The sequence below is a fragment of the Phyllostomus discolor genome, chromosome 6, assembly GCF_004126475.2.
Source record: "Phyllostomus discolor isolate MPI-MPIP mPhyDis1 chromosome 6, mPhyDis1.pri.v3, whole genome shotgun sequence".
NCBI classification, from domain to species: Eukaryota; Metazoa; Chordata; class Mammalia; order Chiroptera; family Phyllostomidae; genus Phyllostomus; species Phyllostomus discolor.
Genome location: NC_040908.2, coordinates 104166424 through 104193603, shown reverse-complemented (window position 1 = coordinate 104193603; position 27180 = coordinate 104166424). Strand labels below are relative to the sequence as shown.

Genomic DNA, 27180 nt, shown 5'->3' with positions numbered 1-27180 from the left:
GGCACCCGTCTGCTAGTATCCATACCCCTGTATAAACCTTTCCCTTCTAATAAATCCAATATTGCAAAAATGGCCAGTATCACCTCCAAGACTAGGTTGCAAAAAGGCTGTAACTCTGACTCGAGCACCCTTTCTTGCTCTCAGACTCTTCCTTTGAGGGAAGCTGCCAAGTCTGAGCTATTCATTGGGAACATGAGTTCAGAGGCAAGAACACAAGGTGTGGGTGGGCACAGCCAATGATATCACATCACAGGAAAGTGGGCTGGGGCTTAGGTAAAAGTGAAGGTCAGGCAGTTGTGGGTTGGTGGAAAGACTACTGAAGGTTTATTTTTCTCCTTATACACATGGATTTTATACACAGATAATACACCATCATTGAAAAGATGTAATAACCCAAAGAGCTCTGCACCCTGATGGCATTTGCTCCAAAGTTGGCATTTGCTCTAAATGTCTTAAGGCTAGTGAAGGTTTGGAGTCCTGAACTGAGGTGCTTGCAGTAGCAAGGCAGGCACAATGGCTTAGTGAATCAGCTTGGATTGGGCTTGAGGAATAGCTCTTCCCCATGGGCAGCTGTCATGCAGCCCAGGCCATGGAGCCCAGGCTGGGAGTAAGGCCAGGGATGTCAGAACTGCTGATTTTTTTAAAAAATTTATTTATAAGTCCTCACCTAAGAATATGTTTTATTATTTTGTTTTAGAGATGAAGGGAGAGAAAGAGCAAGAGAGAAACATTGATCAGTTGCCTCCCACATGCTCCCTGACAGAGATTGAACCTGCAACCTGGGTATGTGCCCTGACCAGGGATGGAACCCACAACCTTTTCATGCACAAATGATGCTCCAACCAACTGAGCTACCCAGCCAGGGCCAGAGCTGCTGATTTTTTAAAAAAATAGTGACATAGACTCTGGATATTTGAAAATGTTGGCTCAGAATTTCTTTATATTTCCAAAAAGATCATAGCTGCCAGCAGCAGATTTCAGGATGGCCATGGTAAATTCATTTTCAAAGCATTAAGGTTCCAGTGACTGGTTTGAGAAATGGTGTGAGGACATTTAAGGGCATCCATCAAAACCTCTGGTTGGTCCTGCATGGTGGGTAGCATGCAGCACCCAGGAACATGGTTTCCAACTGGCTGCCCCTTCTGATGAGCCCACATCCACAGGCAATAATGATGCAGTGGTGCTTACCCATAACCCACTCCCTTCCCTGAGCAAAGACCCCTGCCCTCTAAGAAAAATCTGCCATAGCTACAGCCTTGCCTAAGTTCTTCCTCCTCAATTTGAGGGAAATAAATCCTTTTTTAAAATTATCTTATTGATTGTACTATTACAGTTGTCCCAGTTTTCCTCCCTTTGTCTCATTCCACCCAACACTGAAGAATCCCTCAAGCAATCCCCACACTATTGTTGATGCCCATGGGTCATGCGTATAAGTTATTTAGCTACTCCATTTCCTATAAGTACTGTACTTTACATCCCCAGGGCTATTCTGTAACTACCTATTTGTATTCTTAATCCCGCCACCTCTTCACCCATTCCTGGACAATTGCCTCCCATCTGGCAACCATCAAAATGCTCTCCATATCCATGATTCTGTCTCTGTTCTTCTTGTTTGCTTAGTTTGTGGATATTTTTTTTTAAGATTTTATTTATTTATTTTTAGAGAGGGAAGGGAGGGAGAAAGAGAGAGAGAGAGAAACATCAATGTGCAGTTGCTGGAGGCCATGGCCTGCAACCCAGGCATGTGCCCTGACTGGGAATCGAACCTGCGACACTTTGGTTCACAGCCCGTGCTTAATCCACTGAGCCACGCCAGCCAGGCTGAGTTTGTGGATATTTTTTAGATTCACTTGTTGATAGACATGTATTTATTACCATTTTATTGTTCATAGTTTTGATCTTCTTTTTCTTAAATAAGTCCCTTTGACATTTCATATAATAATGGTTTAGTGATAATGAACTCCTTTAGTTTTTTCTTGTGTGGGAAGCTCTTCATTTGCTCTCCGATTCTAAATGATAGCTCTGCTGGATAGAGCAGTCTTGGCTGTAGGGCCCTGCTTTTCATGACTTTGAATATTTCTTGCCACTCCCTTCTAACCTGCAAAGTTTCTTTTGAGAAGTCAGCTGACAGTCTTATGGGAATTCCCCTGTAGGTTATAGAGTGCAGTTCTCTTGCTGCTTTTAAGATTTTCTCTTTCTCTTTGATCTTTGACATTTTAATTCTGATGTCTTCGAGTGGGCCTCTTTGCATCCATCTTGTTTGGGACTCTTTTCTTCCCAGACTTGAATGTTCATTACCTTCCCCAAATTAAGGAAGTTTTCTTTCATTACTTTTTCAAATAGATTTTCCATTTCTTGCTCTTTTTCTTCTCTTTCTGGCACCCCTATGATGTGAACGTTGGAATGCTTAAAGTTGTCCCATTGGCTACTTACACTATCTTCATTTTTTCATATTTTTTTTCTTCTTGTTGTTTTGATTGTTTCTTTTTGCTTCCTTATGTTTAAAATCATTCACTTGGTTCTTAGCTTCATTTGCTCTTTTGTTGTTACCCTGAAATTGTTTTATTTCAATTAGTGAATCCTTCATTTCTGACTAGATCTTTTTCATGTTGTTGAGACATGGGACAACATGAAAAATTCCCCACTAAATTCTTTGGGCATCCTTATAACCAGTGTTCTGAACTCTGCATCTGATAGATTGCTTATCTCCATTTTGTTTAGTTCTTTTTCTGGAGTTTTGATCTGTTTTTTCATTTGGGCCATGTTTCTTTTCTCTTCAGTTTGGCAGCCTCCCTTTGTTTCTATGTTTTAAGTAGAGCTCTATGGCTCCATGTCTTGGTAGTGTGTCCTAATGTGGTAGGTGCCTTGTAGGGTCCAGTGGCACAGCCTATCCTGTCACCCAAGCTGAGTAGGGTACTTAAAGTGCTCCCTTTGTCTGTGTTGAGTATACCCTTCTCTTGAGGTTAAGCCTTGATTGCTGTTGGCAAGTCAATGGGAGGGATTTACCCAGGCCCGTCAGCTACAAGGACTGATGTGACCACTGACCACCAATCTACACCCTCTGTGGAGGATCAGCTTTGTGGGGGCAGGGTGGTGTTGCTCCAACTTGGTCTGTAGCTGTCCAGTGGGTGCACAGGCTCTGGGGTTTCCCAGGTGGTGCGGGCCAAGGTCAGCCTCCACCCGTTTTTTTGCCTGGGGCCACCCTGTCTAGACTATAAAGCAATCTGAGGTGGTTGCTACTTTTGCTGGGCTTGGACATTCCCAGGTAAAGCAAAGCTTGAATCTAGGCTGGCTGCTACTAGCGCCACACCTGGGGCCACTTAGCAAGAGGTATGGGGACTGGGGCTCACTGAAGTACTATTGCTTGTTTGAGAGGATTTAGGAAATTATGAAGCTTGATCCAAGATCAGCCATTCATATGGAAAAGTCTCTGTTAAGAGCTTGGGTGGGCTTATAACTTGGGTGGGACAGAGTTTCAGGGCATCTCCATGGCAATGCAACCAGTGTTAGCTAGATTGGTGGAGTCTCAGATATAGCACCTGCCTGCGAGCTCTGTGGCTCTTTGAGGGGAGTGTTTAGAAAAGGCACAATGGCCTTTCTGTCTGGGAGAAAGCTGTCCCCAAGCTCTTGCCTTGATAGTAGACCCTTCATTTCTTCCTTGTATGCCACTGATGCCTTTCAAGCTGTAGACCTGGTGCTGGAGCTCAGAGGGAGTGAATCTGAGTAGGTGAGTCCATGTGTGGGTTCTTTTGGAGGAACTGGTTGGGACTCCAGAAATTCCTTCCACTGACTCAGTGCCCATGGGTTTTTGCAGCCAGAAATTATGGGGACTTATCTTGCTGTCACTAGAACCCTGGGTTGTGGGATGTGGTGTGGGGCTGGAGCTCCTTGCTCCTGAGATATCCCTACTGAAATTTGATTCACCATACCTGAGTGTGGGATCCACCCATTCTGCATCTCTGCCCATCCTACCAGTCTGGATGGATGTGGTTTCTTTAATTCTGTAGCTGTCAGACTTCCATTCAACTCGATTTCTGACAGTTCTGAGTGATGGTTGTTTTGTAATTTAGTTGATGTGGTTGTTCAAGGAGGTGATGCTGCCATCTTAACTGGTAGTCCATCCTGTTTTAAAAAATACTCACCAGAGGATATGTTCATAATCTTAGAAAGAAATAGGAAGGGAGAGAAAGAGAGAGAAACATTGAAGTGAGAGAAACATTGATTGTTTGCCTCCCATATGCACTGTGACAAGGGGTCAAACTCTAAAACTAGGTATTTGCCCTGACAAGGGATAGAACCTACAACCTATTTGTGTGTGGAATGATGCCGCAACCAACAGAGCCACCCACCCAGAGTGGAAATAAATCCTTTCTATGAGTCTTCTAGACTCAGATGTGCAGGAATTAAAGTGGGAAAAGCTGGAGGCAGGTCTGGTTCCAGCCTCTCCTCTCCAGTGTTCGCACTTTGTTCAGTCTCTCTCAACACTGAGGAGGAAGCAATAAGGAAGAACTGTAAGAGGGGACAGAGCCATGGGAAGTGTTCCATAGAGTTTCTACTCCACAGAAAAAGATTTTCATTCATTCAAGGAGCATTTTTAAATAGTTACTGAATGTTTGATATCATGTCAGGCACTAATAAGGCTAAAAAAGGAAAAAGATGACACAATCCATCCTCAAACTGTTCTGGTGTATTGAGGGAGAGAGTGTACATTTATTAGAAACCAGGAGGGAGACAAGTGGGTTCTAAAATAAAGGTGAAGTAGACTGTAGAGAGATGTCAGCATAAACACGAATGAAATCAATGTTCCTCCAAGGATACTCAGGGAGTCATTTCCCCATCCCTAACATCATCCCTCCACCACAGCCTCAGGATTCTCTATATTACCCAGGGAGCATCAATTTTGCTGGAAAAGGGACAATATAGTTTTAACTATTATATTTTCTAAAACAAAAAATCTAGTTATATGGTAAAACAATGAAATCTTTCTTCCTAATTCTTAAAATTATTTACATGAAAAGATTTACAAAGGCATACAAATTAGATCACATGTGATTGATTAACAGGTTATCTTTATAAAAAAAAAGGTACAATTAGGCATACTGGAAGTAATGTCATTTGCTGCCCTATCAATGCCTTCCCTGTTCCCCCTTGATGTGACTGCCAAAATTTGGTCAATTCTTTTTAAAAACAGGGCCTAAAATGGGTGATGTAAAGGATTATAAATCAATCTCTGGACTAAACTGGCTGATGTGGGTTAAATTGGCCAATCCACATCAGGCCGGTCATGCCAAATCCCCAGTTTTTCATGAAAAGCCAGATGTCCATATTTCTAAGTCAGATCTTCATATACCCAATTGTTGACTTCTAATTAAAATATTTAGAAAGTGTCTTATGAACCATAAGTTTGTGGTCATGCAAAACTTATTTCACTCCCTGAAAAAGTGGACCTTGTCCTTCAGTAAGTTGCCTTATTCCTGGATGGCTAATACATACTAACTGAAGCATATAATGAGAATATCTGTGGTATATAATGGGTACTTAACATATGTTCAACATTGTTCTCTCTTTGCCATTATAAGACAATATTGTGGGATAGGAAAAAAAATCAATCATAGGTTTTCCTATCTTTGTTACTAATTTCCAAGAATGGTGAATTTCCTTCCTTCAGCTGAAGAAGGAGATTGGGCAAGAAAAGAAACACTGAGGTGTTCTGCTAATGAGGATGATTGGTAAGGGGGTAAGGGAATTATCAGAGGGCAACATTTTTCTGCTCAAGAATGGACTGAAGACAGAGAATCTAGAAAGGAAAAGAAAGGCTGGGGCAAAAGAAATAAAAGCAGGAGAGAGAGATTAAAGATAGTTGCTAAAGGGTAAGCAACTTTAGAAAAACACGGAGCAACTTAAAAGGAACTTAAAATATTTTGCCATGAGGCCTGTACACCCTTCCCTGGATACTCAAGACATCAAAAAAAAATCTACAGTGCTCTTCAATGTGTTTGTAGTCACATCTATGTTGCTTTGAGGTGAGAGGGAGACAGCCAGGCTGGGTTACCTTGGACTGTGCCACAGTGAGTGGTAATGACTACAAGTGACAAAGGTGTGCTTGACTGCATTTTACCAACCAAGAACGGGAGACACATATGAAGTGTCTGATAACAGAATAAGATATTTGACTATAAATGAATGTCATGAAGAATCTAGGCCCTAAGATTTGCTATTATAGTCAGAAGAGTAGGCCCATTGAGAAGGGGAGAGGTGAGGGCAAAGGGTAGAGGATGTGGGGGTGTGTCTGGTGCATCCTGAGGGTGGAGGGGTGCACTGAGCAAAGACTTTATGCTGAGACTATACCTCCTTTTCATGTTAGAAGGAGGCCTGGGTCATCATCAGCTGTAGTTTAGCTTTAATTTGGTCAAGGCTGCAAGCACACTCCCTCACCCTCACTCGGCATGTCAGAGAACTTCAGGTAAGACCCTCAACATCATGCCCTTATAGACCAGACTATTACACATAGTAGCTCAAAGACTGGTGTTTTAGAGACATTTTTATGCATGCACTGGGCATTTGTAACTTCTCTGGTTATACTATTTTGTGCCTGTGGAATGTGGGCCTGCCCCTCCCCCATTCCTGGCCAAGATGTCTGACATGGAAGACAATTTCCTGTGTGATGATGAAAGGACTATGGCCTGGAATACTCTGAAGGCAGTAACTCTGAGCCAAATGTGGATTTGGAAACTCACTACTGTAATTCCAAAGCATTAAAGCACAGGTGGCATACACAAGGCTCATGGGCTGAATCTGGCCCTCCACCTTGTTTTATCTGGCCTGGAACCATGTTTCTACCCCTGTGGCAGTGCCAAGCTCCTTGCCCCTAGTTAAGGAGTACTTGCATTTACACAGTCCTAAAATTACATTCAGCCCTTTGATGGCAACCGTGAGGCTGATGTGGCCCCCAGCAAATGTGAGTTTGACACCCCTGCATTAAAGGAAGATGATCCAAAAGCAGAATTAAGCAATTTCCAGAATATTTTGGAACTTCAAGATGAAAAGGGAGAATGAGGATTTAAAGCACTGAAACAAATGATTAAGATTAATTTCAAGTTGACAGACTTTCCAGAAATGATGAACAGATACAAACAACCATTGACCTATATTCAGAGTGCAGTCACAAGAAATTATTCTGAAAAATCCATTAATTTTATTATTGATTATGCCTCCACTTCTAAATAGATGGGTTTACTGCAGGATTTCTGCAAAACAACACTGGAAGCTTTTAAAGATGATAAGAATGATGGAGTGTGGTTTAAGACAAACACGAAGCTTGGAAAATTGTATTTAGAACCAGAAGAATATGGAAAGCTCCATCACATTTTATGCCAGTTACATCAGTCCTGCCAGACTGATTATGAAAAAGATGACTTTTAAAAGGGTATATAGTTATTAAAAATTTATACTTTGGAAATTCAAGAGTGCATGGCACAGAGAAACAACAAACAACTCTATGAACAGTCTATGAACAGTCATTTCATATCCTGTCTACCATCCCTCACCCACTGATCACGGGTGTCATCGGAGGGTGTGGTAGTCATATGCACTTGAAAGAACGTTGAGTTTGAAAAGGCACACACTGATTTCTTTGAAGCTTTCAAGAATTATGATGAATGAGGAAGTTCATGGTGATTTGGTCTTAGCAAATATGCTAATGAAGTCGGGAGTAAATCTATTTGACTTACAGAAGGCCACATGGTAAAAAATGATTCATTATGAAACACAATGATCACAATGATGAAGTTAGTAAGTGCCTATCAGAATAATGACATCATTAAATTTGAAAAAAACCTGAAAACAAATCACAGCCACATCATGGATAATTCTTTTATAAGGGAACACAGTGAAGAGCTTTTGCAAAACATCAGAACATAAGTGCTCATAAAATTAATTAAACCTTACACAAGCAGCTTTCATTTCTAAGGAGGCAAGCATCAATGTAGCTGATGTGGAGAGCTTGCTGATGCAGTGCATATTGGACAACACTGTTCCTGGCTGAACTGATCAGGTAACCAACTCCTTGAACTGGATCATCAGAAGAGGGGTGGTGCCCAATACACTGCACAGATAAATGGACCAAACACTAAATTCTCTTGGCCAGGCTATGTTGAGTAAACTGGCTTAGCAGAGAACAAGCTTTTACAGACATACTTAAGGGAACAGTACAGAGATATAATTCTTAAAAGAACTGGGAATGGCAAAACTACTGTCAGTTGATGTGTCCTGAAAATTATGAAAGTTATGGCAGAAGTGCTGTTTATGATCAACTGGTTTGTGTGTTACTACTGCATTTATCCCAACAAAGAAAAGCTTAAATCTCCAGAAGAAAACTGCAATGGCATGGGATTTATGCTGTATTGACATCTTGTCCTAAACATAAAACAGCATAGTAATAGTAATTAGTCACAGGCAATATGACCGAGAGAAGACTTTTGTCATGATTTTACTTATTCATTCATTCATTTAATTTTTAGAGAGAAAAAGGAAGGAAGGGAGAAGAGAGAGAAACATCTACTTGTTGTTCCATTTATTCACACATTCATTGGTTGATAGGAATCTGCCTTATGGCAGATCAAACCTGCAACCTTGGCCTATCAGGATGACACTCGAACCAACTTGAGCAACCTGGCCAGGGCAACTGTCATGATTTAATTTAATTTAATTTAAAATTTTCATTGATTTGTTTTTTTTTTAGAGAGAGGGAGAAACATCAATTTGTTATCCTATTTATTTATGCATTCATTGGTTGGTTCTTGTATGTGCCCTGACTGGGAATCAAACCCACAACCTCAGCATATCACAATGATGCTCTAAACAACTGAGCCACCTGGCGAGGATGCCATGATTTTAAATACACTCACACACTATGGTTGATTAAATTTAAACATGTTTCACCTGCAGAAATTTTCTCACAATCTGCAATAGCTCGAAATGCATATCTTTTTTTAACCCTTGCTTGTCTCATGTGTAATTTAAAATGTTTGCTGCATTTTGCAAAATATCAATTCTCCAAAAAGTATGTCCTTGTATTTCTGTATCTGTAGTGCAGTAAAGGTTTTGAGGAAACCCCATAATTATACTGGCATACTGTCACTTAGGTTTCAAGAAGTAAAATAAACAGAGAAGCTCAGAAACTGTAAAAAAAAAAAAGAGGAAGAAGAAGAAAGGAAGAAATAGAAGAAAAGAATATGTGTCCAGACACTCAATGCAGGAGCTAGCCTGTTCTGAGTCAGTTGTCTGTACAAGGCAGAACACGGCAAACTCCCAAGGTTGGACCCTGAAGAGATGTTTTGGAACCTAGGGAGGACCGTATATCTCAGCGTTCTCTCAACAGTGCAAGAGGGCAGGTGGAGCAGAATGTCCAAAGTCTGTTTGCAGCCCTGGTTTCCCCACCACTGTCACGTCCTGGGTACGCCAACTTGCTCTCCTGGGAACTCAGTGTAAAATGAGAACTTTCTGGCTCTGCATGTGAGGATTAAATGATGTATCAATGTGAAAGTCCTTGAAAATGTAACAATAATAGCTAACATTTACTTAGTGCATGAGCCAGGCATCACTTCATTTGATCCTCATGACATGTTAGTGACATAAGCATTATTATCTCTATTTTACCACATGAAAACACTAAAACATAGAGAGGTTAAACAGCTTGTCCAAGGCCACACAGCTAATAGTCTGGCTCTAGGTTTAACTACCACATTACGTATTTCAGAGATATTATTAACCAGGGAGAAAAGCATGGTGAAGAGGCTTTGAAATCACACAAACATTAGCCTGCCAGTCTTAGCTCTATGGCCTTCAGAAAATTAGTTAATGTCTCTGTGCCTCAGTTTCCTCACCTATAAAATATGGATAATGAATTTGTCTACTTCAGAGACTTCCTGTTAGGTAATATATAGGAAGTGGTAACGCATTATCTGATTATGCTCAAGAAACAACTATTATTATTGGCTGTAGCCCTGACCAGGGAATACGGGGACAGAAAGAAAAGAAAAGAGTATAGGAGTAGAGGGTCACAGTGAGAAGTCTGTGGATGTAGACCCCATGAGAAGACCAACATTGTTTTGCTTTCTCCTAATGGTGAAAGTAGGTCTTGGGTGCCAGAAGGATCCATGTGCAGAAATGGAGACAGGGACCTACAGGGATGACAGGTGTGTGTTGGGTGAAACAATGAGCAGTGAATTCTGAGGAATTTCAGCCTAGTGCTCATCCACTCTCATGATGTCCCCAGGCACTGGATATGATCTCACCTTTAACAGGAACCTAAACAACAAAACAAACAAGCAAAATATAGCCAAAGACACTGAAATAGAGAACAGGCTGACAGAAAACAGAGGGGAGAGGGGAGGGAATTTCAGGGGAGAATGGGAAGGGTTTACAGGAACAAATATAAATGACACATGGACAAAAACTGGGGGGGGGGGTGGAAATAGGAGGGAGGTTGGGAGGGAGGGGTGGGTAGGCTGGGATGGGAGTAAAGGATAGAAAACTGTACTTGAACAATGATTAAAATAAAATTTAAAAAATATAATTTTGATGAAATTGAAAGAAAAAAGAATTTAGTCTCCCCTTAGGACAAACCATTTTCCAGATCAAATCATCCATTCCCTAAGGAAATCTCAAAGGGAGTTCACTAATCAAGGAATGGGTATCCAAGCTCTGCCTTGTCCCTGATAGTGCTGGGGATGACAGACCTTTACAAGCAAGATGGGTTTCCACGTTTAATCCATATCTTCTTCTTTAGGGGCTCTTGAGGCTCATTTGGAATTGGTGGCTTTTGGGGTAAAAGACATTCCCACAGGACATTATCAAGGGCTGCTTCTCCAAGCACAGAAGCAGACTCAAATCTCTGCAATGAAGACTTCAACTTAGGTTTGGTTTGGGGAATAAACCAGGCCAGACCTGACCAATTAACTTGGCTGGGAAAAAAAAATAGTTCTAGTTAAGCAACCACAAGGAGAACCTGGATTGAGTCATTCATGTTTAAAATTCTGCCTGAGGTTGAGTGTTCCACTCACTGGCCTTGGAGGCAAAGATGCAACATTATCAACAGTGGCCCTTCTGGGGTGTTGACAGCCAGTCTCTGGGAAAGAGGCCTGGTCTGCTAGCAGCATCTCCATGGGCCTTGGGTATTCTGCCACAATAAAAAAGCATGCCCCCGGGAGACAACAGGTGTCCACCCATTCCATCCAGCTGAGGCTCCAAGTCTGTATGTATGTCAGCACTCACTGCCCCAGGAGATAAAGTCCATGTGGGCCCCTGGACAGTATAGCTCTTGCCTGGGCTTTGCTTCCTTAATAGCTCTTCTTTTAACTAATTTCCTTATGGTTGGATCCCCTCATCCCCAGGTCTTAAAAATAAGCATTAAGATTTAAAAATAAATTTTCTTCTGTAGAAGTCAAAGCCATTATGCCATTGGTGTAGCCCTTTCACTTGGATCTTCCTGCTTATGATCTTCAGCTATAATTTGTCTTTGCGAGGAAAGTATACTGTTCTGGTAAATTAAAAACTATAAACAAAAATCTTCCAACAAAGTAAACATTAAACAATTGTAATTATATAAATTTTTTTGGCTACCTAATCCATTCTGGACAGTGTGTGATAATAGAGATACACTGACCTGCTGTTTAGTGGATTCCCTGGGAAGGGTCAGCCCCTCTTGCTTGAACACTGAGCTGTTAGTTGACATTGAAATCTGGAATAACAAGGACTTAAGTTCTCACTCTCACGTTTCCTCTGAAGGGAAAGAAAAAGTCAGCAAAGGCAAAGATTGTGCACCCAGCAGTGGTGGTCATTTGCTGCTCTGACCCTGCCTGTCCTGGCTTGGCTCAGGGATAACTCTGTAGGCTCTCTGCCATGGCCATGTGCTGAATGGTTTAAGGAAGACTGCCCCAAAGGTGAGGCTTCTGTCATTTTGTCTTGTTTTTACTCTTTTCTTGTGTAATATTCTTCTTTGCAGACTATTCTTCAATTCAAGGAAAGATTAGGGCAGCTTCATGATGCTAGGCAGTGGCATGTCTTCTAAGTAATCTATAAGAGCCATCTCTTTCAAAACTGATAGGACCATTTTCTCAGAGGGTTTAACGTGCCCAGCATTGATGAGCTTCCTTATCTCCCATCTTGAAGTGAAGAAGAGTCCAGTTTTGATATTCCTCACTGAGAGAGCAAAACTGTGCCAGGTTTTAGATTCAGCCTAGGTTCCAATCCTAGACTTGAGGCCCACTAGCTGGGAAAACTTAGGCAGATTTCTTAACCTCTCTGAATGTCAGTTTCTTCACAGTACACAGTAATCATATCCATCACATAGAGATGTGAAGATTAAATGAGAGAATCCAAATATCCCATATGTCTTGTACTTAGTAAATATTCAGTGTAAGCTGTGGCTGCTAATATGACCATTGATAGTATTATTAAAAGGGCAAGTGGTTGTTTCAGCCACGCTGGAAGCTAATAATCAAAAGAAAATTTTGATTATATTCTTTGTACATTTCATACAATGATGGTTTTTTTAAAAAACCATCATGCATTCAGTAAAGGAAATAGATTCTGTTAGACAACTGGGTGACAGACTCCTCTTGGCCAATCACCAGCCACCAACGTTGGCAAGTTACTTATTTCTGAGAATCTGTTCCCTTCTTTTCCAGCTAGACAACCATACCTGCTTCTCAGGCTCCATGGAGCTGTTGAGAGGAGACACCAGACAGCATGTGTAGAAATGGTTTGGAAAAGGTTTCAAGCACTATCCAGAGTGAAGGGTATTATTGTTGGGATGTAGGAAGCTGAGCTTCTGTGAGCATATTTGGATTTGAGTTTGAACTTGAAAGCAGGAATGAGAATCACCAGCCCTGCTCATTTTTGTAATACTAGGACACTCTGGAGCTATTCAAAATGTTGATTTGTTTTGTTAAGAAACTAGTTAAAAATCTTGAACTTCTCTCCTTTGTCTCTTTCCCTTCCCTTCTTCAGAATTTGTGTTTTCTTCTCATTACTTTTATTTTGCTGTTGCAGCCACTATTGATTTCACCTATTGTGAAAGGAGTCATCTTAGGTTAGGAGTCCCACCAACCTGGAACTTTGGAGTCAATTGCCACCCTTGTACACTTGGACATTAACATGGGAATTGCCTTCTGCTGTAGACATCCTGGATGCATTGGAAGGGAGGACTGCAAAAGTGGGGTGGGTACAGATGTTTGAATAACCCCTCAACAGATTCCACTGCACTTGGAATTAAGCCCATAGTCTTCAAGGTGGCTTTGAGGCTTGCATGGACCAGTTCCTGTCATAGCAGTCTCTAGCCTCTTTGCCCTGACCTTACTCCTTTGGAGATATCTTCTCAGTTCCTTGAATGTAACACCCTCTCGTAAATCTGAGCACTGCTCTCCATCACCTCAGGTGTCATAGCTCCAACCTCCTCACCATCGTGACTCCTGCCTCTAGATTTGCTTTAGTTTGTCTTGTTGGTAGCATGGTGGAGTCTGTGTACCTGAAAATGTTTCTCCTTTTTTTGCCTCCTGGATTTGGATTCCTGTTGGTATTAGATTGGTAGTGGCAACTTTTTGTTGACAGTATCAAGGAGTGCAATTACTGGATTGCACAGTAAGAGTGTGTTTGTTTAGTTTTGTAAGAAACTGTCAAATTGTCTTCCAAAGTTGCTGCATCATTTCCCTACCTTTTTAAGTCACAGCCTGGCCAGCTGTACCAAGACACAACATTGACTTCTTAGGTAGAAAGTACCCCAACTCTTAGTGCCCACAGGCCTTGAGATACACTGTTGTGGATATGGCAAGGTGTGCACCATTGCATCCTAGGGCAACACAGGACAAACTCCTGTTTCCTGCTCAATTAATCAAACATGTGTTGTTAGTGTGTCTGAACTATGGCAATTTATACTATATTCAACTCATTTATTGTTATGAGGGCTGTTGAAAACCAAAGACACGCCATTACATGTTTGATATGTGTGTGTGATAAGGAAAGCTTTGCTGTCCCTTCTTCCTGCTGTAACTCTCCTACCAACTAGCTGGTCATTTTGTCTTAGTCATTGGGGATTTGCCTCTTGACTCACAGGTTTTCTGTTTTGTTTTGTTTTTTAAATCTTATCTCCATAATATCCACCCCCTGACTTCTCAGGTCTATGAGCTTCCCATTTCCAAAAAGCTTTCCCTCACCTTCCTCCAGAACCCCACCACCCCACCACACGATCACCACTGGAGCCCTTGCATCAGTAGAATCTGTGCCCCTCAGAAACCTCAATTTCAAACAAGTCACTCTCTAAAATACCACAATCTATTTTTTCAAATTCACTCACCACAATTCTTTGAATTCAATCCCTGTAATCCTTTGATCCAACATCTTTCTTCTGGTCTATCAGCCCCCTTATATTTTTCTTATCACCCCTCATTTAATGTAAATCGATCCTCCCATCATGCCCTTGAACTTCCTTCTGTTATTTACTCCTGGCTGGAAAACCCCAATCCTCACTGAGTTCACTCTGCCTTCTCTGTGTCTGTCCAGAGCAGCTCCAAGTTGCTCATTAACAACCCCCTATGTAGCTGGCTGGCACAGGGGTGTCCAACCTATGGCCTATGGGCCTCATGCAGTCCAAGATAGCTGTGAATGCAACCCAACACAAAATCATACATTTACTTAAAGCATTATGAGATTCATTTTGTGATGACATGTCACAAAGTATTTAATGTGTGACCCAAGACAACTCTTCTTCCAGTGTGGCACAGAGATGACCAAAGTTTGGGTGTCACTATTGCCTCAATCTTAAGCTACAGGGGCACTTGCTCTCCTGACATACCTGTCATGCTTTCTTACGTAATGCTCCCATTTTCTTAAATGACATTCCATACCTTCTGTTTGCACACATCCCACACTCTCTTTCCCTGAATCCTGACTAGTGAGGGAAACTCAAACTCCCTGAGAATATAGCAACCAGAAAGGAACTCCATCTTCTTGCACCAATGAAGAAGCACTTCTGAACTGGCACCTGGCTTCTGCTTCCTTTCCACTGTGGAGGAAAAAGCCTCTCTCCTCCAAAAACAATATCCCTTCCTGGATGAGCTCATCTCTCAGGGAGTTTGTTCCTTTAATTATCATCTTCTGCATCATTACCTCATCAGAGTCCCTCCCTTAACACTGCATTCTTCTTTCTGAAAAAAGTTTTAAGAAACATTTTTTACTGATTGATTTGAGAGAGAAAGAGAAAGAGAAACATCTATTTGTTGTTCCACTTACTGATGTACTCACTGGTTGCTTGTTGTATGTGCCCTGATGGGGGAGCGAACCAGCAACCGTGGTGCATGGGGACGACACTTGAGCTACCCAGCCAAGGCTCATTCTTCCTTTTTGGTTTTGTGTTTGGGGTTGGGGGTGAGAGTATAATTTATATTAAAACACACATACAAATAACATTTCAGAAATTTAATTTGTACTCTGTTCCAGTCAGTCTTCACCGCCAAAGGCAAACTTTGTCCTGATTTCTATCACTTTAGATTAATGTTTCCTGCTTTGGATTTTGTGTATATGAAATTATATAGTATATACTCTTTTGTATCTTGCTTCATTTGTTCAATAGAATGTTTGGAGATAATCCATGTTGTTGTGAATATCAGTAGTTGCCAGGGTCCAGCCTCAGCGGGGTCTCAGGGTCCCCAAAGGATGCATGGCTAAGGTGAAGCGACTGAATCAAGACACCCAGTGGGGTGCCAGAGGACAGCCAGGCTTTTTGGGCCCAACTGACTCACCCGGAAAAATCAATCTTTATTTTTATAGGGGAGGTTATACAACATTCAATGCATAGTGTGATTATTAAAACAGAAATGGTTACCACAGAAATGATTTCTAAAAACACAGAAGGTTTTACAGATCAATCATGTTAAACAAAGAAATAACCGAAAACTACAGGAGGTCCCACAGATCAACCATATTAAACAAAGGTTATTTTGACCAAGAGGGTCATTAATTAGATAGCCATATTAGATATGGGCATAAACTCTCAGGTGCCAATTAGTAACTAGGTATCTATTAACATTTTAGGGATTGGTCTAAATTAAAAGGGTGCAAGGGGTGATTTATGGGTATATGGAAATCAACTATTATCCATTAAGGTTAGATTTGCCTCAGTTAGGTAACTGGTCTTTTGCCTAGGTTTTTTGATTTATACATCTTTGGGGGGCATGTTTTGTGTTTGTTTCTATGTATTGAGATTATTATTTTCAACTAGAACTCCTTGCTTCTATACACTCCTGTCCAGGGTATAGGAGGGGTAGTGGCTCTAATAAATCTTAAGCTTTTAAGTGGTAACTCCCTAAGAAACATTCCTAGCAACAGCTTCCTTCAGCGTTCTGGCAGTTGGTCTGTCCATAGTTTAATTTTGTCCTTAACTTCCCAGGTGAGGGAAGCAGGTAACATTAGGGTTGCTAGGGGTCTCTATTCTGTGGTTAGCAAGTCATTTCATGCAGAATCAGAGGCATCATGCAGATTTTTTGTTATAATGCACAGGTATTCCAAAAGCCCACCACCTATTGCTAGCAGGGACAGGCATACAGGAGGAGACAGACAGTAGATCTGACCACAGTCGCCGCTGCTGTGCAGATGAGTCTCATCCAACCTGACTGTGTCAAAGGTCAGCTGTTGGTTAGCTCCCAACAAGTAGTTCTTATTGCTGAGTGGTACTCCCTTGTAGGAGTATGCTACTCATCTGTTGATGGACACTTGGGCTGTTTCCAGGGTTAGGCTACTACAAATAAGACTGCTCTGGATATTCTTGCACAGATATTTTCGTGGGCATGTGTTTTACTTATTAGATATGCATTTCACTGTTGATCACAGGATGGTTTAGCCCTATTAAAAAAACTACCAAACAGCTCTTAACAGTGGCTGTACCATTGTGCATTCTGATGGAAGCAATATGTGAGACTTCCAGGTGCTTCACCTCCTCGCCACATTTGGGAGTATCAGCCTTTTACATTTTAGTAATTCTAGTGATACAAGAAGTGCTTAACACAGTGCTTGGCATAACCTTAGCCCTCTAAAGAGGTTAGTTATTGTTATTATCAGAGTAAATGCTCAAACATTTTAAATGAAGGGCATCTAAGTTTCTTCTTTCCTATATATCTTCTCTTCTTTTTGTTCTAACCCCTCTAAAACCTATAATAACCCCAAATATTGACCTTGTATCTATTTAAGTATTATTAAGTTTAAATAGATGTTCATAAATTTATCAAAGTATTGTCTCCGCTTTATAAAGAGACATCACCAATGTCTCCCATGATGAACAGCAAGTGCTCGATAAATAGCGCTGGTTCACCTTTCTCCTGTAGCTGTCAACAGTGTAACTTTCTCCTTTACTTTGCTCTGAGATCTGTCCCCACACCCTGGCGATTACTTGTCTTTGGAGCTGCACAGCCCTGTGGGGCCTCAAACTTTGCTCTTCTGACAACAGCAGGTCTGGACAACCAGCACCTTATTTAGTCAGCAAACCTGGGTGTCCCTTCCTGAGCACAGCTGCTCCAGAGGGGAAAGTCCTTGGGCGTGGCGGTGTGCTCCAGAACCGAAGTCTGAGCCGAACGAACAAGACACATGCTGGTCTCTGGGTGGCAGAATAAGCAGCTCCCTGATGTACCCGGCTCTTAAGTGACCTGCCAAGGGACCCACTCCTATCGGCAACGCGTGCACCCCAAGTTCTCCTGTTCCCGTATTTTTCTCTGCTCCCTGCCCAGACTTGCTTCATTACCTCCTTTAGCTCTCTTCCCATTTGCATCCTCGCTAGCCCACACCGCTTGGGCAGGGAAGCGGGCAGCAGGAGTGCACCTCAGTGCGTTTCATGCCTTGTGCCAAAGGGACGGAGCGGTGGCTGCAGCCAGCGCAGTGCAAGAGTCTAAGATGCCTGAGAAGGGATCTTTTGCCAACTGCTGCGAGGCGGGCGGGTGGGCCTCGCGGCCAGGCTGGCGGAGGTGAGCTGCATGCACCCATCAGGGGTATCCGCAGCCTCCCTGGGTAGCAACCATTCTGTCTGCGGTGTTCTTTGTCACCACCGTGGTAGACATCCTGAGCAACCTGTCCGGGCTGGTCATCCTCTCAGAACTCAGGAACCGCAAGCTGCCCTTGCAAAGTGAGCTTCTATCCATAATAAGGAAAGCAATCTTATTAAGAAGTAAGCTTTCTAACTCAGTCACTTCAGTAGTAGTAGCTAGTATTATCTGGAATACTTTCAAGATATTACTGTGTCCTTTGAGTAAAAACCTGCATATTAGGAAAAAGCAGTTTATGATTAGAAAGCTGTATTGAATATTGCTGATCATAACATCTATTTGCAGCATCCACACATTCATTCCCTGCACAAAGAGCAGGAGGCAGGATGGTGCCCCCCAGGTTCTGACAGTGGCCCCTTCTCTCCATGACTAATCAGGTGTTTGGAGAAGGCCGGATGGGCTGTAGACCCCTGCTCAGCAATTTGGGCCACCTATTGTAAGAGAGGCGGCTGAAGGTAGGAGGCAGACAAGTGTCTCTGCCACACTGCTGGCCTTCCCTGTCCTCCCAGCCAGGTTCACAGAAACCTTACTGATTTGAGAGCATGGTAGGAGCAGGTAATGTGCATGTTAAATTGCTGGCACATCCTCTGTTCTATCCTAGGATTCCTACCTCCTGCCGAATCTGCTACAGCTCAGCACCAGAAAAAAAACAACACTATATCTAAATGATGTAGTATCCAGCACACGCAAGAACCAATATCGGAGACTTTCAGGGGTTCAAAGATATTATTTTATTGGCCAAGTTTAACCTGCACAGGGGCGAACTCTCAAAGTGTCCAGTGACACAGTGCCCACAAGGAGCTGCAAACGAGAGCCGCCCGCGCGCGCGTACAACTACTTTCTTATATAGGGGCGGGCAAGCAAGCGTTATACAGAAGCAGACGTGGCAGTTAGCAATTCGCTTACAGAGACCGCGCACGGGAATTTCAAGCCAAGCATTTTTGCATAAGGCGGGAAGGCAGGCTGCTTGTTCATTAACCTAGTAATCTCCTGGCTCTAGCTAGCTAGTTTTCTATTTTCTCATTAAAAACTACAAAGCACTGCTTATCTAGCCTACTCAGGGGAGAGCGTCTGCTAGACACAGGATGTTTGCTTAACTGCCCTGTGTCTCCCTTATCATTTCCTTTTAGCTACAATGTGGTTCTTGTCTATTAGAGGAAATTTAGTTCTTAATTTCCTTATTCCCAACAAATGACATTGTTTCCTGACACACTGGTGACTGCCCTAGTCATGAAATTTTACCAGTTTTTATGTGACTCTTGGCTTTATTAATGATGGTAATGAAAAATCATAGTATTGACTTTAAATAATGTTGGCAGAGTGAGATTTCAACAAATGCTTAAAAACTTAAATTTGAGCAGTTAGCACTCATTCCACTAATAATCAGGTCTCTCCTACCGAAGTGTTTGGATTTTCTTTAAGAACACTTACCTCAGACCTTCCTGTAGTTAAGTCTGCTTCCTTAACTCTCCGGTATTAAGAAGATAGGAGTGACAACGAGAACACATTTCCAATAACCAAGGCACACAGTCATATGAAGGTTATAGTTCCTTTCTTAGCAGATGTCTGTATTCTTCACTTGCCTGTTACAAACCAGTTTCTCTGTGGGGCAGCCCCTTGTCATTCAGAGCGGGGACGCTCCTGACGGCAGGGTGAGTGCTCAGAGTAACTGTCGCTTTTCCATGACTGCCCCATGTGCCGCTTCTGCTGCTGCGTATGTTCGGATGACTTTTTCAGAGACGGCCTCTTTTCCTGTAGCCAACACACAACGTGAGTGTGCACATACACCCAGGGGTCTCCTGTGTTTACAAGAAAAAGAATCTTTTCTTGATTTTATATCTCCCTCTAACTTCTTTCCTTCTTGGCCAGACACATTAATATGACAGTTTGTATTCACTGACCATCTCATTGCCTTCCAGTTCCTCCTGGTACTCTGGGGCCTGGCCTTCTCAGACATACCCCTCTGTCTGTGCGTGCCACTGAAGGCCACTCTCTCGTTGGGGCCTTTCATTCCCTTGGTTTACCTGGTGGTAGTTGTTGTTTCTTTTTAATCCTCACCCAAGGATATATCCATTGATTTTAGAGAGAGAAGACAAGGAGGACGATCGATGTGAGGGAAAAATATTGATCGGTTGCCTCTCATATGTGCCCGGACTGGGGTTAGAGCCTGCAACCTTTTGGTGTACAGGTCAACGCTCCAACCAACTGATCCACCTGGTCAGGGTGACCTGGTGCTAGTTTTTTAATTTTTTTCCTCTCTTCTTCCCCCAGTCACCTGATCCCTGGGAGCTATTCTTTGTTTCTTTATTCCCCAAATCCTCATGATCTTTGCCTAAGAGTATTTCTCAAATTTCCCTTTCCTTGTCTTCTCTACTCTTATTGCAATCTCACCCTTATTATCTCTTGCACAAACTGTGTCCTTAGTCCCCAGATGGCTCTCCCTACTCCCTCCTCCGGTGGCTGCTCACACTGCCATCGTCACCTCAGCCTTCAGTGACTGCCCTCATCACAGACCAAGGCTCAACTCCAGAGCACTGGGCAGCTGCCACTCCCATTCGGCCATGCTCTCTGATGCACTACCTTCCTCTTGGGATGCAACCTGCCTCTTTTCTGCTAGAGAATGTCTCCTTCAACCCCCTTCCTCAGGTTCCCTAAGGGGGTGTTGATGTTTCTAATATTAACACCGTGGAAGGTGAAATTACTGTTTCTCTCCTCCAGCTTCCATGTGCCCTCCTGTTACAGCTCTCACCTCACTGTTTTGTTTCTAGTGTTCTCCTCTCCCCTTTGGAATGTGAACTCATTGAAAGCTGACACTTTTATTGCATTTCTTTCCACAGAGCCAGGTACACAGTAAACCCTGAATGCAGGTATGTTGAAACACATAGAAAATGGATAAGATACCAGGAAAGCAGTGGGACCAATGAAATTTAATTTTGCTTCATGAAGTGGGGTAGGCCTGTTACAGTACTCAGAACTGCTCATGAAATTAGCATGGTTCTCACGGAACTGAACTGCCTTCAGCACTAATAGCTCAAGGTACACCTCATTCTTGTTCTTGAAGGCTGACAAGCACCTTCTGCATGAAGGTGTTTCTCCTCCCTAATTGCTGCTCTGTGGCCAGCAGGCTCCAGCTATACCATGGCTCCATAAAACTCTGTCCCAGTGACCCCTTAGAGATTGGCCCTTTAAGATGCTCATAAATTGTAAGCTTGCTACCATTACCTGCACTATCTAGATAGTCAGCCACACAGAAGAGAGATGAGAGAAATGTGTCCTTACTGTAATGTCAAGATGATCTCCATTAGCAGAGGAGAAAGCCCAACAACATCAGTTAATCCTGGTCCACAGACACAGTGACCCTAACTTCTCAGGCAAGAGCCAGGAACCATGGCCAAGACAATGGATTCTTTCTTATTTTTATTTTTAAGTCAATTAATTTATTGGTTGATTTGAGAGAGAGAGAGAAAGAGAGAAACATCAATTTGTTGTTCACTTATTTATGCATTCATTGGTTGATTCTTGGATATGCCCTGACTGAAGATTGAACCCATAACCTTGTCATATTATGACAATGCTCCAACCAAAGGAGCTAACTTGCCAGGGCCTAACAATGGATCCTTAATGCTACAGCTGGGTTAAAGAGGCTATCAGGAAAGTTAGGGAGTGGATACATGGCCATTTCTAGGACACTTTGGTGACTTTTAAGGAGGAAAGATATAAAAAAAATTGACAGTGGAGACCTGACCAGTGTGGCTCAGTTGGTTAGGCATCATACTGCAAAGTTCCCAAGTTCAATTCCCAGTCAGAATACAGGCCTGGGTTCAGGTTCAGTCCCTGGTCGGGGCACATGTGCAACCAATTGATGTTTCTCTTCCTCTCTTTCTCCCACACTTCCCATGTCTCTAAAAGATAAATAAACAAAATCTTTTTAAAAACAACAATGGATTTACTGAGGAAACGTGGAGGTCTTGGTTGCTGAACACCCAGCTCCTCGTCTACTCCGTTCACCCTGCCCTGCAGGTGCCCAGCGATGCCCTCTCTTCTTTGGGACAGGTGAGAGTGCTGCAGGCTTCCTGATGGGAATGTTCAGCCTGGCAGGTATCTTTTTTTTTAAATAATTATATTTTATTGATCATGTTATTACAGTTGTCCTGATTTTTCCCCTTTGCCCCCCTCCACTCAGCATCCTCTACTCCCCAAGGCAGCCCCCAACCATTGTCCATGGCCATGGGTCATGCATCTAAGTTTTTTGGCTGCTCCGTTTCCTATATGGTACTTTACATCCCCATGGCTATTCTGTAACTACTATTCTGTAACTATTTGTACTTCTTAATCCCCTCACCTCTTCACTCAGTCTCCCCCACCCCTTCCCATCTGGCAACCATCAGAATACTCTCCGTATCCATGTTCCTGTCTGTTCTTGTTTGCTTAGTTTGGTTTTTAGATTCAATTGTTGATAGATATCTATTTTTGCTATTTTATTGTTCATAGTTTTTATCTTTTTCTTAAATAAGTTCCTTAACTTCATATTTCAGTTCTGAATACCATATCATCTCTTCACCAAGCAAAAATGAACACATTTTAAATCTTATAATTACATCTGTAGCCAAATAATCATGAAAACTCATAATCCTCTTTAATTCCTATATGTAGCTCTCAGTAGCCCAGAGATATGAAGTCTTGCATGTTTGATTGCCTTTTGTTTTTCTCTCCAGAAAGTTAGGTTCTGTATTTAGTATAATATATTGCAAAACTCAAAGGATACTAATACTGCTTTTTTACTCTTACCATTTTCAATATTTATTGCTGAAAGAGTAGAAGGTAGACAGTTGGGAAGTAAAGTCCAAAGCCTCAGTTCTTAAAGAGTTCATGCTCCAGAGGCAACACCTTCCTTCCTCATCATCCTCATCTCCCAGCTTATCTCACTGGAATCCTACTGCAACACTCTGAACTTCTTTCTTATTCTTCCTATGCAACTAATAATATAAAAACAACAATCATAATAGCTAAAATAGCTATGTGCTTATTATATGCCAGATATGTCTCTCTCACATAAAAGAAAGAGGGAGAGAGAAAAAAAAGTTCTGAACAATCCCCAAAGGACATACCTTCTAAGTCCACTCCATTTCTCTCCTTCCCATGAAGGCAGACCTGATCGAGAGAGCAACCTACAGCACAAAAGTTTATTCTCCAGCATTCAACAGAATTTGCCCTTGCTCCTATCACTGTTGGTCTCCTAACTGCCAAGCTAAACAGGCATTTTTCTGTTCTTTCTCACTTTTGGAGATATCCAAGAAACTCTATACTATTGCCCTTAGTCCACTTGACATTTCTTTTTGCTGGTTTCCTCCTGTTTCTCTTCTTGTTCTTTCTCATTTTTCCTCCGTGTGTTCACATTATCTGAGCATTGGATTTTTGATCTATAAAATGGAAATTATGTTATCAACATTAAGGGATTCTGGTGAGAAACATTGGAGTCAATTTATGTAAATATACATTATGAACTTTAAGAGGCTATACCAAATTGTTGTTTGTTATTATTAAGTATAATTAAGGTAATAAAATGCTGCCATAAGTGTCGCTAAGTGATTGATCTCTTTAACGATTATGGCAGCATGTTTTGTAATGAACATAGTTATTTTTTAAATGAATGCTTATGTTCTTATACATTTTCTTCTTTTAAGTGGTTGAAATATTCCTGATGTTATTTTTGTTCACATTACTAGCTTGCATAGCAGTTCTTTTCTTCTTTAATTAAAGTGACATTAGATTTCAACTGAGCCTTTATACAATTCATCCACAACTTCCAGGGTTTTTTCAATTATATTTTATTGAGTATGCTATTACACTTCTCCCAATTTCTCCACTTTGTTCCCCTCCACCCAACACCCTCCATTAATTCAGGCAATCCCCACACCACTGTTCATGTCCATGTGTCATGCCTATAAGTTCTTTGGCTACTCCAATCCCTACACTGGACCTTACATCCTCCTGGCTATTCTGTAACTACCTATTTGTATTTCTTTATCACCTCACCTTTTCACCCATTCTCCCAACACCCACTTCCCACCTGACAACCATCAAAGTGCTCTCTGTACCCATCATTCTGTCTCTGTTCTTGTTTGCTTCACTTGTTTTTTTAGATTCAATTGTTGATAGATATGTCTGCAATTTTATTGTTCACAGTTTTGATCTTCTTTTTCTTAAATAAGTCCCTTTGACATTTCATATAATAAGGGCTTGGTGACAATGAACTCCTTTAGTTTTTTCTTGTCTGGGAAGCCCTTCAATTCTAAATTATAGCTTTGCTGGGTACAGCAATCTTAGCTGTAGGTCTCTGGTTTTCATGAATTGGAGTATTTCTTGCCACTCCCTTCTAGCCTGCAAAGTTTCTTTTGAGAAACCAGCTGACAGTCTTATAAGAATTCCCATGTAGGTAACTGAGTGCTTTTCTCTTGCTGCTTTTAAGATTCTCTCATTATCTTTAACCTTTGACAGTTTAATTATGATGTATCTTGGAGTGGGTCTTTTTGCACACATCTTGTTTGGGACTCTGTGCTTCCTGGACTTACATGTCAATTTCCTTTGCCAAATTAGGAAAGTTTTCTTTCATTAATTTTTCAAATAGATTTCCAACTTCTTGCTCTTTTTCTTCTTCTGGCACCCCCATGATGTCAATGTTGGAATGCTTCAATTTGTCCCATAGACTGCTAACACCATCCTTGTTTTTTGTCCACTGGGTGCATAAGCTCTGGGGTTTCTTGGTGCAGGCCAAGGTCTGCCCCTACTTGTGTTTTACCTGGGACCACCCTGCCTGGGCTACAAAGCAGTCTGAGATGGTTGCTACTTGTGTTGGACTTGGACATTCTCAGGTGAAGCAAAACTGTGAATCTCAGTTGGCTACTGCTAGTGCAGCACCTGGGGCCACTTAGCAAGAGGTATAGGAGCTGGGGTAACTGATTCTGGCTGTTGATTGTTTGTGAGGATTTAGGAGGTTGTGAAGCATGAGCCAAGACCAGCCATTTATATGGAAAAGTCTCTGTTAACAGCGTGGGTATACTTGTAACTGGGTGGTATAACTTCAGGGGCAGACGTTATAGTGGGGCGGAATTGCTTAGCCAGGTTGATGGAGTCTCAGATATGGCACCCACCTGCAGGCTCTGTGACTGTATGGGGGAAGGGTTCAGAAAAGGGACAATGGCCTTTCTGTCTGGGAGAAAGCTGTCCTTCAGCTCTCGCCTTGATAGAGGACCCTTCATTTCCTCCCCATATGCCACCGGGACCTTGCAAGCTGCTAACCTGTTGCTGGAGCTCAGAGGGAGTGAATCTGAGTAGGTGTGTCCATGTGTGGGTTCTTTAGGAGGAACTGTGTGGGACTCTAGAAGTTTCTTCCACTGACTCAATGCCTACTGGGTTTTTCAGCCAGAAGTTATGGGGACTTATCTTCCTGGTATTGGAACCCTGGGCTGGTTCACCTGTTGTAGAGCTGGAACTCCTTGATTCTGGGATATTCCTCCCTAATTTTCACCCTGCACACATGGGTGTGTCTGTGTCTCCACCCCTCCTACCAGTCTACCTGGGCGTGCAGGTAGACTTCCTGAGTTGACTTCCATTCAACTCAAATTCTGATGGTTGTAAGTGATGGTTATTTTATAATTTAGTTGTAATTTTGATTTGGTTGTGTGAGGAGGTGAGCCATGTTTTTCTATGCTGCCATCTTGACCAGAAGTCTAGGATTTTCATAAGTAATGTGATTTTAGAGGAAAACAATCCTTGCTCTCAAAGAATTTGGGAATTGAATTAGCAGCTTACATTAATATAAAAGATTTGTTTTAGTATTTGTAAGGAAATCAAGTTTTTAATAAAAGATCTGTTCACAATGATTTCAAATGTCTATCCCTAGAAAATAATAAAAATATCTCACATTCATTTGGAGATTATTATAATTCCTTATGCTTTCTCCCATACAAGATCCTATTTGAGAAATCTATTTATGGGATGAAGGCAGCCTCTTGCAGGGTCTTGGTGATATTGTCCAGCTTCTTGAATTGTCTTACCCAAGCAGTCCTGCCCCCCAACACTGTACCAGCCCCACACCACTGTTCCTGCCATCTCATGCTTTTCTCCCAGCTCTCACCACACTGATGCGCCACTGTTGCTGTGTCTTCTCCCCAGCAGCATGTGTCATCTCAGTGGCAGCACCCATGTCTTTCACCCATCACTGCCTTCCCCAAGCAGGGTAGGGGCTCAACAAATGCATTATATGCTTGAATAGATAGAAGATAGAAAAGAACCCTCAAGGCATAGGAAGTTTAATCCTGTTAGATGTAATAGACCATCTGTTGACTTTGCTATCAAAATCCTCACTTCACCATGTTTTTATTTAAGAGTGTCCTCTATGGGATCCTGAGCTTTATAAGGGGATGGAGTATTTTGTCTAACCTACTGCTCTCTCTGAGCCCCTGCATAGGCAGAGCCCCAGTGCCTAGTAGATACTTAGCAATATTTGTTGAGTAAATTACTCAATGACTGTGTATTTGTACATTGCCTATTTTAGCTCAGTGATGAGGGACAGTTTAAATTCAGCAAACTTCTCAGGGTCATACAGTGTGGCCACAAGGAAGAGAGCAAGGGATTAGAGGTAGCTTTGTCTTCCAGAATTCTACTATCGGATGAAGACTAAGTAGCTCAACACTTGTTGGCTCTTTCCCAGATTACCAGGTTCTCATTAGGAAATAGATTTCCCAGAAAGAAGAAGAGAAGAGGCAAGGAGGGAGAGAGGGAGGGGATTGTGACATCTGGTACGTGAAGGGCTGTGATTCATACATGAACATGGAAGAGAATTACATTTAGTGACGAAAACTCTGTTGTCTGTCTCTACTAACATGCCCTGCCTGATGGAGGAAAGTGGAAATAAGGTACACCAGGATTTGTGATATGAATATTCATTAGAAGCCTGTGCATGAGGTGATGAGCAGTGCTGTGTGCACCTGGTTGATTTCTCACCTTTCTGGGGAAGAAATGGATAGACAACTGGATCTTTCCTTGACTGTCATCCAAATAGGACCTGGCTTCTTACAGATGGGAGAAAAAT

At 42.1% G+C, this 27180-nt stretch overlaps 1 pseudogene; it reads left to right on the top strand.

Annotated features, from left to right (window-relative positions):
- The first annotated feature begins 6633 nt into the window (after window positions 1-6633).
- On the top strand, window positions 6634-8170 carry LOC114500761 (annotated as a pseudogene).
- The last annotated feature ends 19010 nt before the right edge of the window (window positions 8171-27180 follow it).